The 12952-nt window shown below is 45.5% G+C and overlaps 1 protein-coding gene across 2 annotated transcripts in view; it reads left to right on the top strand.

Moving 5' to 3' along the window:
* The first annotated feature begins 7809 nt into the window (after positions 1-7809).
* MYOZ1 (myozenin 1) overlaps positions 7810-12952 on the top strand; it is a 28251-nt gene continuing 23108 nt past the window's right edge. Inside the window, exon 1 of one of the 2 annotated variants that reach the window (XM_083502834.1) lies at positions 7810-8229. The gene's annotated coding sequence lies outside the window, so the exon portion shown is untranslated. The remainder of the gene's footprint in view (positions 8230-12952) is intronic. The other variant, XM_083502835.1, reaches the window with a different exon arrangement.

Below are 12952 nucleotides of genomic sequence, written 5' to 3'. Positions count from 1 at the left end.
ATAAGGCAGGCACACATGGCCACTAGATGGCGGTCTTGTGCTTCCATAGCTTAGCAGGGTTCTGCATTCACCTGCTGTAGTGATAAGTTGGGAAGATTTAAAATCTTATGGCAGACTTACAAATCCTCTCCACTTAATCTTTTGCCCTTTGGACTTCACAGAGAATCACATCTGGCAATTACTCTGTGCCACATATTTGCAGGGTTGCAAACCGATCGCACGTTCTTGGCTCTGCAAACGGATGGCTTGCAAAAAAATCTGTTTTGCTCCACCTGCGCTGTTAGGGATCACAGGCCGCGTCACAATTCTTCCACTTCGCCCAGCAGGCAGCTGTGGTCTAATGATGCTAACCTTTTGTTGCTTGTGCAGGTTACAACTAGTAAGGGCTTGCTGTTTGCTGCTGCCTTAGGCTCTCTGCAAGGGTGAGATGCGTCACACCACTGAACTACAAGAAAAACAAAGGTCTGCGGAAAACAGAAATATAACAACTCAGCATGGAAGCAGCATGTATGAGGTCTTATTGAGAGGTATGATTTTGCATTTAGTGGTAGGAAAATATGGTTACATCATCAACACCATATATTTAATGCACATGGCTTCCCTCAAAGAATCCTGGGAACTAGTTTGCTCCCCACAGAGCCACAAATTCCTACACCCTTCACAGACTTCAGTTCCCAGGATTATTTGGGGGGAAGTCATGTGCTTTACATGTGTGTTGTGCATGTGGCCACATAGCTGGGTTTGTAAAAACCTAGAGGTTTTGCATTCCCTACGTCAGATGCAACAAAATCATCAGTGGTTTAAAACCAAATACACAGAATAGAAATACAACAGAGCATAATTTTCTAAACCAGTTCATCCAACAACAGAATAAAAGGGTGAATCTAACCCTAGCCCACAATATTCAATCTATAATACTAAATAATAATAATAATAATTTATTTATACCCTGCCCATCTGGCTGGGTTTCCCCAGCCACTCTGGGCGGTTTTCAACAAAACACTAAAATACAATAACCTATTAAACATTAAAAGCTTCCCTAAACAGGGCTGCCTTCAGATGTCTTTTAAAAGTTTGGTAGTTATTTTTCTCTTTGACATCTGGTGGGAGGGTGTTCCACAGGGCAGGTGCCACTACCGAGAAGGCCCTCTGCCTGGTTCCCTGTAACTTGGCTTCTCGCAGCAAGGGAACCACCAGAAGGCCCTCGGTGCTGGACCTCAGTGTCCGGGCAGAACGATGGAGGTGGAGATGCTCCTTCAGGTATACTGAAACAAAGAAGATAAACAGAAAGAAAAAATGGGGGGTGTCAATTACTTAGGTTAAAATATGAATAAAGGTAAAAGGTAAAGGACCCTTGGACGGTTAAGTCCAGTCAAAGGCGACTGGGGTTGCGCCGCTCATCTCCCTTTTGGGCCGAGGGAGCTGGCATTTGTCCACAGACAGCTTTCTGGGTCATGTGGCCAGGATGGAAACGCCACTTACCTTTTAGAATATGAATAATATGAGAAGACAAGTGTAATCACAAAGAGGAAGAGGAGGGTTTGTTGTGTGCTTTTGAAGCAAAGCACATGAACCAAAGCTCCGCATTCTGTTTTAAAGACAAAAATCAAAAGTACTTCTCATAAGTACTTCATAAGAGAGCACCTTCCAAAAATGGGACGAAAGGGAACCAACCCTCCAAGCAGAGAACCAGCTCCAGAAAAGAGAACACCTGCCTTACTTCGGCTCAGTACAGTGACCACTCTAAAGTCATCTTGCCCTTCTCACAATGTTCCAGTTCCTGCTTCGGTATTCCATTGTGCTAAAGTTTAGCACCTGGCTGCAAACAGCAGAAGAGCTATTAGGACTCTGTTGTGAAATTTAAGGACTTGTTGAGGCAGCTTACAATGATTGGATTGGGATATATGACATACACTACAAAGCACACATTTAAACCAGAAGCATTCGGTATTCAGGCAATTCTACTACAGGGATGCGGGTGGCGCTGTGGTCTAAACCACAGAGCCTAGGGCTTGCCGATCAGAAGGTCGGCGGTTCGAATCCCCGTGACGGGGTGAGCTCCCGTTGTTCGGTCCCTGCTCCTGCTAACCTAGCAGTTCGAAAGCACGTCAAAGTGCAAGTAGATAAATAGGTACTCTGGCGGGAAGGTAAACAGCGTTTCCATGCGCTGCTCTGGTTTCTCCAGAAGCGGCTTAGTCATGCTGGCCACATGACCCGGAAGCTGTACACCGGCTCCCTTGGTCAATAAAGCAAGATGAGCGCCGCAACCCCAGAGTCGTCAGCGACTGGACATAACAGTCAGGGGTCCCTTTACCTTTACCTTACTACAGGGTAACAAAGGCCTACTAAGTGACCTCAAGCCTCCTTTCAGCTTAATCAACCTCACAGGGTTGTTGTGAATGAAATGTGGAGTGGGGATCATATACAGTACATTGGGCCCCTTGGAGGAAAGCCTGAATATAAAGATAGCAAATGAAATAAAGTTCACCTTGTAGTCACATTTCTTCTGGCTGTGTTCATAGCTTTAACAGCAAGAAGACCCAAACACCTGACCAGGTCCTTGAAGAAAATTGTGTTAATTTGCATGCCAATACGCTGCTTACTTGAGTTTGTCGGTTGCTGTGATAGAATCTCCTTTTTAAACACGTTGAGCCTGTAGCCTTACGAGCTGACCACATGACAACTGGCAACAGCAATGAAATGGACAAGATGCACCAGCAACCGCAGCTTGTTATCCGTGACCTTAATTCAATCTTGCAAGAATGTAAGATGACACAAATGTCTAGGGCTGGGAGTGTCGATAGCTATATGTGTGTACACATGGGGCAGAGCCAAGAATTTTGCCTGCTATACCTTTCAGTAGAACTGCACATGCCATTGGCCTTGAATATTTAGGGAAGTTCTGTCTTCTGAAGCTCTCTCTCTCTCACACACACAATTCTAAGTGCTGTGGACTTACAAGAGGAGTGACACACACTGCCAACAACGTGTGTTCCTTTGACTTTTGTATATATAGACAAGGAGGGTCAAAATAGCTTCTGCTGGACTGGAGAGTACATAGATTTGTATGCAGAGCAACAGAGTTGCCATATCAACTTTCATAATGAGGGGCACCGCAAGCCAAACTCAGAAAACGATGTTCGGGACCTGAATGTGACACTTCTGCAATGTGTGGTGATACAAACCAGGACAGGCTCCCACAGAGAAATGGGGGTGCTGCATTATATCAAATTAGAACTTGGTAGGAATGACACGGGTGGTGCTGTGGGTTAAACCACAGAGCCTAGGGTTTGCCGATCAGAAGGTCGGTGGTTCGTATCCCTGCGACAGGGTAAGCTCCCGTTGCTCGGTCCCAGCTCCTACCAACCTAGCAGTTCATTTTTATTTTTTTAAAATAATATTTATTGAAACACAAAATTTTTTAAAATTACATAGAAAAAAGACAACATTACAAAAAAGAGAAAAAAAGACAAAAACACAAAAAGAAAAAGAGAAAATAAAACCATCACTTTCAAATTCTCCAATTTCCGTTACCTTCTTTCCATGACCTCCTCCTCCTCCCATCTCTTGTATCTTAATTAATAATTGTCACAGCAAATCCTTTCCATAATTCATAATATTTTATCATTACGTTACAGAGGCGCTAGCCACAGTACCAGTATTTGGTACTGGTGGTGAGGGCTGAAAGTATCCCAGATACATGGTTTCCCTTGTACCAAAACCATTATTTGTGTTTTTACCTCATTGCCTTGATATTATTTCCCCATCCATGTTTAGAGAGAGCTTATAAAAATAAGGGATGTGGGTGGCGCTGTGGGTTAAACCACAGAGCCTAGGGCTTGCCGATCAGAAGGTCGGTGGTTCGAATCCCTGCGACGGGGTAAGCTCCCGTTGCTTGGCCCCAGCTCCTACCAACCTAGCAGTTCAAAAGCATGTCAAGTGCAAGTAGATAAATAGGTACCGCTCCGGTGGGAAGGTAAACGGCGTTTCCATGTGCTGCTCTGGTTCATCAGAAGTGGCTTAGTCATGCTGACCACATGACCCGGAAGCTGTCTGCAGACAAACGCCGGCTCCCTTGGCCTATAGAGCGAGAGGAGCACCGCAACCCCAGAGTTGGCCGCGACTGGACCTAACGGTCAGGGGTACCTTTACCTTTAGGAATGACAAGAGACCCTTTTGCCAAAGCAGTGCCCCTCACTGCTCAGCAGGGATTTGCTTATCCCTGGACCCTAATTTCAGAGCACCAAATAATCTCAGGTTTCCCCAGTTCTTTCTTCGGTTTTGTCAGAGCATCCTTACAATGCTACCACTCTAAGGAAATGAAACAAAACATCAAACATCCTTTCTTTCTTACAGTCATTAGATTAAAAAAAAAACATATTTAAATATAATAAACTGCATGTAACCTTTCATGTAGGTTTTATATAATGTAATAGTGAGAAGCATGGACAGAACGTGGTCCGTACATTTAAAATTATCCCACTGTCACTACTGGCCATGCAAAGCAAAGAACTAAGAGTCAGGATGAAGACCTTTCAGTCAAGCAGGCATAGTGGAAAGTACTTTCACTTAGGCATAGCCCCAGCCTGCCATGATCCTACAACATGAGGACTCCACAGAAGCAGAGTCTACTGGGAATGATGGCTGGTCCATAGACACCCCAGTGGATCAAGGTGAGAGAACCTTGAAGAGAGATCCCCACAGCTGGGAACCTTGATTGCAGCAGGAGACTCTGGCCCTTTAACTACAGGAGACAGAACTTAGTGGGTGGGGCTTCCAGTCAATAACTACTATGTAGACCTGCTATAAAATTCAGCCAGTTGCTCTAAGCTCTTGCTGGAACAACTTGGATGTGTTGCTTTAGCAGCTTTATCTATGATGCTGAACTCACAACTTGGGTGCTTTTGCCTGTACAGCCAGGAACTTCTGACCTCCAATTTTGTGGACTATCACCCCTATTGGATCCCTGTGGATCACAATACAGCCCGACCTGGAACTTCATATAGTTCTTCAACATGGAGGAGAGGCCAATGGACTGCCTGGGTGGGCAAAGTTATCTTAAATATAGAGCCTAAAGGGACACCATAGCTGAGCAAGCTATTCAACCTGGAACTTCAACAGCATACCATCTGGGGGTAAGGTGTGCAATAACATAACTTTTCAATCTGTAGCCCTAACAACTCCTGGCACCCACATGGAGAGGCCCCCCATGAGATAGCCCATGTGGGAGAAGGGTGCTCTGGCCTGATAGCTGATTGCAAGAAACTGCTTGGGAAGGGTTTCTCTTTAAAAAAAGAAAGGGAATCCAGAGAGTGGATGCTCTGCAAGATCAGGCGCTGACGTGAAACGGCTCATACGTTCTTGCACAAGGCTATGGGAATGAGGTTACTTGCAGGGGAGAATGCTGAATGTATGAACCAAGCCATGGAGAGCCTGCTTACAAGCAGCTGGCAAGAGCCCAGCGGCACAGGATCCAAGGAAACTTTCAAAGAATTGAGATCCATCAATAGCCAGCCAAATCCCAAGTCTTGATGACTCCCAGAGCACGGTCCCACAATTGACAGTAGTTATGTGAAAGAGGAAAATTCAGCAGGTGTAGTTTGCACAACAAGCTGTCATTCCCTCTTCCGCACGATTATTAACAGCGCAAGAGCCCAGCCGTCTTTTGCAACTGACCACAGTGGTTCAGAGTGTGAGTTCAGCATCCTTTTCTTCGGAAAGGCCTGTAGAGAGTTTCCTTTCAAATTCTATTTCTGATGGATTCAGGGACTCTGAGATTGTGTTAGGGGGTTTCAATAACTGAGGGGTCAGAGGCTGGGTCACAACAGTGCTGAGTGTAAGCATAAAAGCTCCTGGTGTCACATAACCCAAGCTGGAATTGCAGCAGTTACCAATGCTGAATCTGACAGCACTTGGTGTTTGGGAAGAAACACCTTGAATATGACTACCTTACTTGACTGCATCTTGCTGTCAGCAATTCCTCTACACTGCGCCCTACACTGCACCCATCTGGCTGGGTTTCCCCAGCCACTCTGAGTGGCTTCCAACAAAACAATTATACAATACAATAAAATAATAAAAATACAATAAAACATCAAACATTAAAAACTTCCCTAAACAGGGCTGCCTTCAGATGTCTTCTAAATCAGATAGTGGTTTATTTCCTTGACATCTGAAGGGCGGGTGTTCCACAGGGAGGGTGCCACTACTGAGAAGGCCCTCTGCCTGGTTCCCTGTAACCTCACTTCTCGCAGTGAGGGAACCACCAGAAGGCCCTCGGCGCTGGACCTCAGTGTCCAGGCTGAACGGTGGGGGTGGAGATGCTCCTGCAGGTATACTGGGCCAAGGCCGTTTAGGGCTTTAACGGTCAGCACCAACACTTTGAATTGTGCTTAGAAATGTACTGGGGGACAATGTAGGTCTTTCAGAACTGGTGTTATGTAGTCCCGGCAGCCACTCCCAGTCACCAGTCTAGCTGCCGCATTCTGGATTAATTGCAGTTTCCGGGTCACCTTCAAGGGTAGCCCCACATAGAGCGCATTCCAGTAGTCCAAGTGGGAGATGACTAGAGCATGCACCAGTCTGGCGAGACAGTCCACAGGCAGGTGGGGTCTCAGCCTGCATACCAGATGGAGCTGGTAGACAGTTGCCCAGGACACAGAGTTGACCTGTGTCTCCATGGACAGCTGTGAGTTCAAAATGACTCCCAGGCTGTGCACCTGGTCCTTCAGGGGCACAGTTACCCCATTTAGGACCAGAGAGTCCTCCACACCTGCCCGCCCCCTGTCCCTGCCCCCAAACAGTACTTCCATCTTGTCAGGATTCAACCCCAATCTGTTAGCCACCATCCATCCTCCAAACGCCTCCAGGCACTCACACAGGACCTTCACCACCTTCACCATGGCTTTGATACTTGCAGCTCTTGCTTGGCATGCCTTGTGCTTCCAGTCCCTTGCTTCCCTGTTTCTCTTAGGGCGCCTCCAGACTGCTTAATATTTTGTGAGACATTTAGGTCGCAAAAATTGAAGCAGTCTACCCTCTAGCACAACAAATCCATTTTAAAAAAAGAAATGGACTGTTGAAAGTGATGGGGGAACACGTTGAAAAGCACAAGATAAATGAACGATGAGCAGGACAGGACATAAATGCTCATTGTTCTTGCATAACCCACCTCCATGCAAACAAATCAGAATGAATGCTCAATAAGCACCGGATATAAACTAACTTCTGTGTATGCTTTGTGCAAGCAAACCAGGATGAATGTTAAATAAATAGGTCATCCAGGGGGAGCCCTCTATTCCCACAGTCCTGCTTTTCTCCAGATTTCCTGGCACACATTCCTCTCAAGGAGTCAGGGTTGCTTCATGCCTTGCTTCCTTGCTCTGAGGCTTTCTAAATGGAGAGGCAACTTATAAATGCTAAAAGTAAATGTAGAAGGTAAATAATTTCCCCGTCTGCTGCAAGTACTCATACTTCTGTTGGTAAAAGTATGTGAACTGAAATGCAAAGTGTCTATTTTCTTCCTGCTTCGCGCACTGGAGAGTTGAAACAAGTACACTGAGTCACCACCATGCCAATGGCAGCAGAAGTGACACGTGGCACGACATAGAGGGGCTGTGATCATATTGCTCGTCTGTGTTCCCCTCTGAGCCCCAGAACCTTTCCACGCCCATTCATCTCACAGAGCTGCCGGCCAAGTTCTGCAGAACTGCCTGCCCCAACCGACCCATCTCTTATCAGCTTGCAGCCGATTGCCCTTAAATGCGCGGTTTCAAGCATATAATCCATATAGCTTTTTATGCAGGTAGCAGCAGTGCTTACAACCCAGAGGAAGGAGAGGGATGTGCAGAGCTGGTCCCCTGCTTGGTATCTGGCCCCAGGTTGAGGTAGCTGTCGTGGGAGTGCTGAGGTGCACTTTTCTCTCTTCCCAGCCTTGCCTGGGCTGGTGCTATCTGAGACTCTTGGACTCCGAGATCCCGTTGACTATTAATAACCCCAGGATGTCTGTGTGAGCAGTGTCTCCAAGAGTCAAATTCGCAGCACTCCACATCAGCACTTTGTGCCGTGCAGACCCTGAGCAGGGAGCGTGTGGGCCCCTGGATACCCAAGGGGGTCAAGAAGAGCTACTAAGCCTCCTGCAAGACCAAGCAAGCGAAGAACGCCAGACACACCAAGGTCTGCTCTTGCTGCTGGAGGCTCTGCGGAGTGGCCTGTGCATGTGTGCCTGAGGTGAGTGCCTCCACAAGGTGATGGGGAGCCGGGAAAGGTAGCTAGGAGGGACGGGACATTAAGAGAGGGGGCGGAACAAATGGTGGAAAGTCTGCATTGCATAGCAGTGCACTGCCTGGCAGTGGGGAAGGGGCTTAACAGGCAAAGCAGGCAGAAAGAAGTACTTGCACCTGTGAGCCTGAGACCCCTTTCCTCCCTAAACGCTCCCGGAACCACTAAATCCAGCAGACCCTCTTTCCTACACTAGAAAAGCAAAGTCCTGCTGAAGTCCCGCTCTTGGGGACAATGACCATGACAGAGATCCCTTTTTCTTGAAGCGATCCACTCAAAATTGTCACCGCCGGCACTGGCAGCTTCAGCAGTCTTAAGTTACCATCCAGGACATTTGGGAAGGCTGCCAACTCTCCCGTTCCTTTCGTGGCCTTACTAAATGTCAAAATAGATCAGCTCTTTCTCTTGGATGTATCTCAGTATACTGCACATAAGGGTGTTTCCTCCCATGTTTCCCCACTTACTAACTTATCTCACTAAGTAATACTACAGCAGAAGTTCTTTCCCATTCCCCATGAGGTCAGGTAGTAGCACCAATGCCTTGCCAGCTAGTTTTCTCTATCACCGGAGCAGCTGTCCAGGGTCTTGCCGAAATATTCATACGGGGCATTTAATTGGCACATCTGCTGCCCTTGATTTGGAGACATATACATTTGGCAACTACATGGCATGGAGTTCACACTTGTCGGATGGTTCCCATTGGAAAGAAAAGTGTGGAAATCAGTAAATAACTCCATTCCAGAAGACATTTTGTTGACCTGTAGGGTTCTCATTTGCTCTGGCCAAGGTGCTACACAGCAACGATCAGCCTTCACTTCTCACCTCAAACTGTTCAAAATGGAATTTAAAAACAGTTTTAAGATGAAGGAGCTCTAGCCCAGCCTGAGCTCTTGGGCTCAAATGAGGAATTACAGGGTGAAATGTGTTTTGTCTTTTGAGACAAGAGTAATGCTGTCCTTTGCCCTTGAAATCTAAGAATAATGAATGAAAAACCTTGCTTGCAGTGGATACATTTCGCAAATCCTCTCAGTTTAATGCCTGCAATTCTGTACTTTTAATCAGAGACTGGAGAACAGATGGCAGAAACAGCAGAATTTACATGTCCAGCTAGCTGATTTCTTCTTCTGCTTTAAATAGAAGGTGCAATCAGCTCCCTGGACAGCTAGATTCTACCAGTTATGCCATCTGTCAAAGAAGTCCTACCTATTTTGTCATGGCTGAAAGTTTGGGGTGCAATTGCCAGAACTCTCCCACATAATTGTAGAAGCAAGACTGGAAGTTCAAAGGTGGTCTTGTTTTATTTTTAACCACTTCCACAGCCTTAATTTTAATGATGGATAGCAAATGAACGTAACAAATTCATCTGTTGAATTCCCTGTCTCAGACATTCTCATCTCGCCAAGGGAAAAACTGGAAGACAAAAGGGTGAATTAGGATTGTGTGGTGAAATAATATCCCTGTGGTTTTGTTCCTACTGGTGTAAATAACTTCTGCATTAGCAAATACAAAAGTAATGGAAGGGGTTTTCCTATGCAATCGTTTTTTTGAGAAAATAACTTTCTAAGTTTCAAGAGATTGTCCTATATCTATATTCAACCTTCAAAGTGTACAACAAAATGCAACAGCAGATTAATTATCATTTTATTGCATTGATTATGACTAGGAATGGGTGAATAATTCCATTTTGGTTTATGTCAGTTTCTCGTTTTTCCAATCTGAGCACAGTTCTCGAAATTTCCACATCAGTTTCCATTTTTTAAAAAAATCTCATGAACATTCATCAGCATTTTAGTGCAAATTTCACCTGGTATACACATTTCTGTATGCAATTTTTGCCTAACGCATTTTTGCAAAGCATTTTATTTTCCCTGATAGTTCTATTTCCCCAAAAATAATGCATTTTTGAATGTTATTTTCACTGATACATCCATTTCCATGCATATTTTATCTCAGTATGTGCACTTTTGTACACACTGCTTGGCTGGCGAACTGCACAGCAAAATTGGGAGACGTGAGAATTTTGAACAGTTGCATTTCCGTTCACATATTGTTTCGTAAAATGTGAATTAGGCAGATTCGCCTTTGTTTGTGAACTGAATTGAACCTATGCCTACCTTGTAGGAATGTGACACATAGGTAAATAGATCCATTTCTACACAGTCTTTCAAAAATGTTGAGGTTCTCAAAGGCAAAATGCAGTATACAGAGACCAGAGCGGCTGCTAAGGAAACCAGAGAACACTGGTGAGATTCTCGGAAACATATAAGAAAATTTAAATTTCCAGCAAATGCTTGTGATGCTCATGATTTGGGGGCAATGATTTGCTTACTTTAATGGCGAAACCCCTGCACAAAACCTTTGGCTAATATGGTGGATCCTTGCTTCATGGGAGATGAGACACAATTTCTGAAAGGATGTGAAAAATATAGGAAGGAGTGTGATGGCTGGGAGGATCACAAGAAGAGTTGTTTGCCCAGGTATGAAGTTGGCCAGTCTCTTTAGGCAGCCATATAGGGAGCAGCAGGAATAGGCCTGTAGAAGTGTGGGTACCGTTGGCATAGGGAAATGTCAGAGGGATGACCTGGGTGCTAAATTTAGGCTGTTCGGTAAGAAATTTGGGACCTCCATGGTGGCTTTCTCTAAATAGACCTCCTGTTCCCAAATAGGAGCAGTAGGGCAAGCAGAGGTTCTGATGATCAACGGATTAACAAGAAACCAGTAGTTCTAACAAGTACATTTTTTTCCTGCTATTAACAAAGGAATATTCTGTGCAGGAAAGAGATTACAAGCCAGCAATGAATTTAGAACTAAAACAGAACGGAACTGGGCATTATGATACAGAACTACACTTGAAGAAGTAGTTGCAAATTAGAGAGTGGTATGGACATGAACAAATTTTGTGGGGGGACTGACTGCCAACGAAATTGCTAAAATCTAAGAAGGCCCTAGAGGTCACACAAAAATTCCCACAGTGCCATTTCCTTGAATAAATTGGCAGCCCCCTATAGCTGCTTTGAAGTTGGGGGGGGGGGAGATCTAAATTATGGTTCTGCTGAGTCAAACCTAATTTGGCTCTTGGACAAGGAGAGAGAGATTAAAAATGTCTCTTAACAATTAAACTCACTGGGGACTCCTGGTCAAATCATCACCTTCTCTGTCTAATCTATGAGGCCACCACTTTCCTGAAGTTAAGCAGGTCTAACCTCCTGGGAACCACATGTATGACACTTCAGGTTCCAATACAGAAGAATGGGTAAAATGCAAGTGTAAGAAAATGGCCACTTACTCAGTCTCTGGGTAGGCAGCAGTTGCGGAATTCCCCCGGCCAGCTACAAAGGATGGTGGGATAATCCACCACCGCTAGATTTCAAATTGGCCATCAGGTAGCGAGAGGGCCCAGCTATAAAGGTCAGCTGCATCCAAGTTTCGGGCCATATTCAGATCCGAGAAGGAATTTCCTGCAAACAAGATTGACTCTGTTTGGAGGTTTTGCCTTCCTGATAACGAATAGTCACAACTTTTGGCAGATAAGGCATTGAGTGGAATCCTTTAGTCTAATATTGGGTCGGTGTGAAGTGGTGCATCAACACTAATGCAAACTGGAGTGATCGCAGGGTACTCCATTAGAGGGGTCTAGTGAGAACTCTGTCCAGAAGCCAAGCATGGGCCACCTATGTAGACCCATGTTTTGAGGAAGTCCCATAATCTCAGGCAACACCCCGCTCAAACATCTGCCACCCACCTGGAGGCTGAAATTGGATTCGCACCCAATGGCTGAGCCAAAGCCTACCTACAACTATAATCAATAAAAGTTGTGGCCAATTTTAAAATCCCAGAATATCTTCTTGTTCGGTTTGTTACACATAAACATTGCCTAGGCCCTTGCTGCCTGGGTTGGGGGTCACTGTCAGTGGGTCCGCTATAGCGATGCAGGCAAAGAGCATTTCAATGGAAAACAAGCAGAATTACATTTGAGTAGAAAATATAGGATTGTGATGCCAACGCAGAAGTTTGAGAACTGTCAAAAACTGAGGCGTAACTAATATAGTCTTAATAGGGTACCCAAATGTTAGTGAGGTGATTATGAGGAATAGGCCTAGCCAAAAGAAGCTCTATGTGCTGTTGTTTTTTAAATCAATGTAACAGAAAGGAAAGTGGACATATGCTGGACCTTTGCCATTGGGCTACTAAATGTGGAAGTTTATTGGTGCATTTTTTTCTGGTGGGTGGCTTGTCGTGTGTGCGGTGATGTTTCAGTGGGTGGTCCCTTTTGCCAAATCCTTGCTTCCATTTGCTTTCCCCTAAGCACAACCTAATGGGACGTGGGTAGCGCTGTGGTCTAAACCACAGAGCCTAGGGCTTGCTGATCAGAAGGTCGGCAGTTCGAATCCCCACGATGGAGTGAGCTCCTGTTGTTCGGTCCCCTCTCCTGCCAACCTAGCAGCTCAAAAGCACACAAAAGTGCAAGTAGATAAATAGGTACCGCTCCGGCAGGAAGGTAAACGGCGTTTCCGTGCACTGCTCTGGTTCGCCAGAAGCGGCTTAGTCATGCTGTCCACATGACCTGGAAGCTGTCTGCGGACAAATGCCAGCTCCCTCAGCCTATAGAGCGAGATGAGTGCCGCAACCCCCGAGTCGTCCATGACTGGACCTAACGGTCAGGGGTACCTTT

Source organism: Podarcis liolepis (assembly GCF_965112155.1).
Source record: "Podarcis liolepis genome assembly, chromosome: 5".
Taxonomy (NCBI): domain Eukaryota; kingdom Metazoa; phylum Chordata; class Lepidosauria; order Squamata; family Lacertidae; genus Podarcis; species Podarcis liolepis.
The sequence above is the reverse complement of the archived record's forward strand: the minus strand, read 5'-3'. Positions and strand labels throughout refer to the sequence as shown.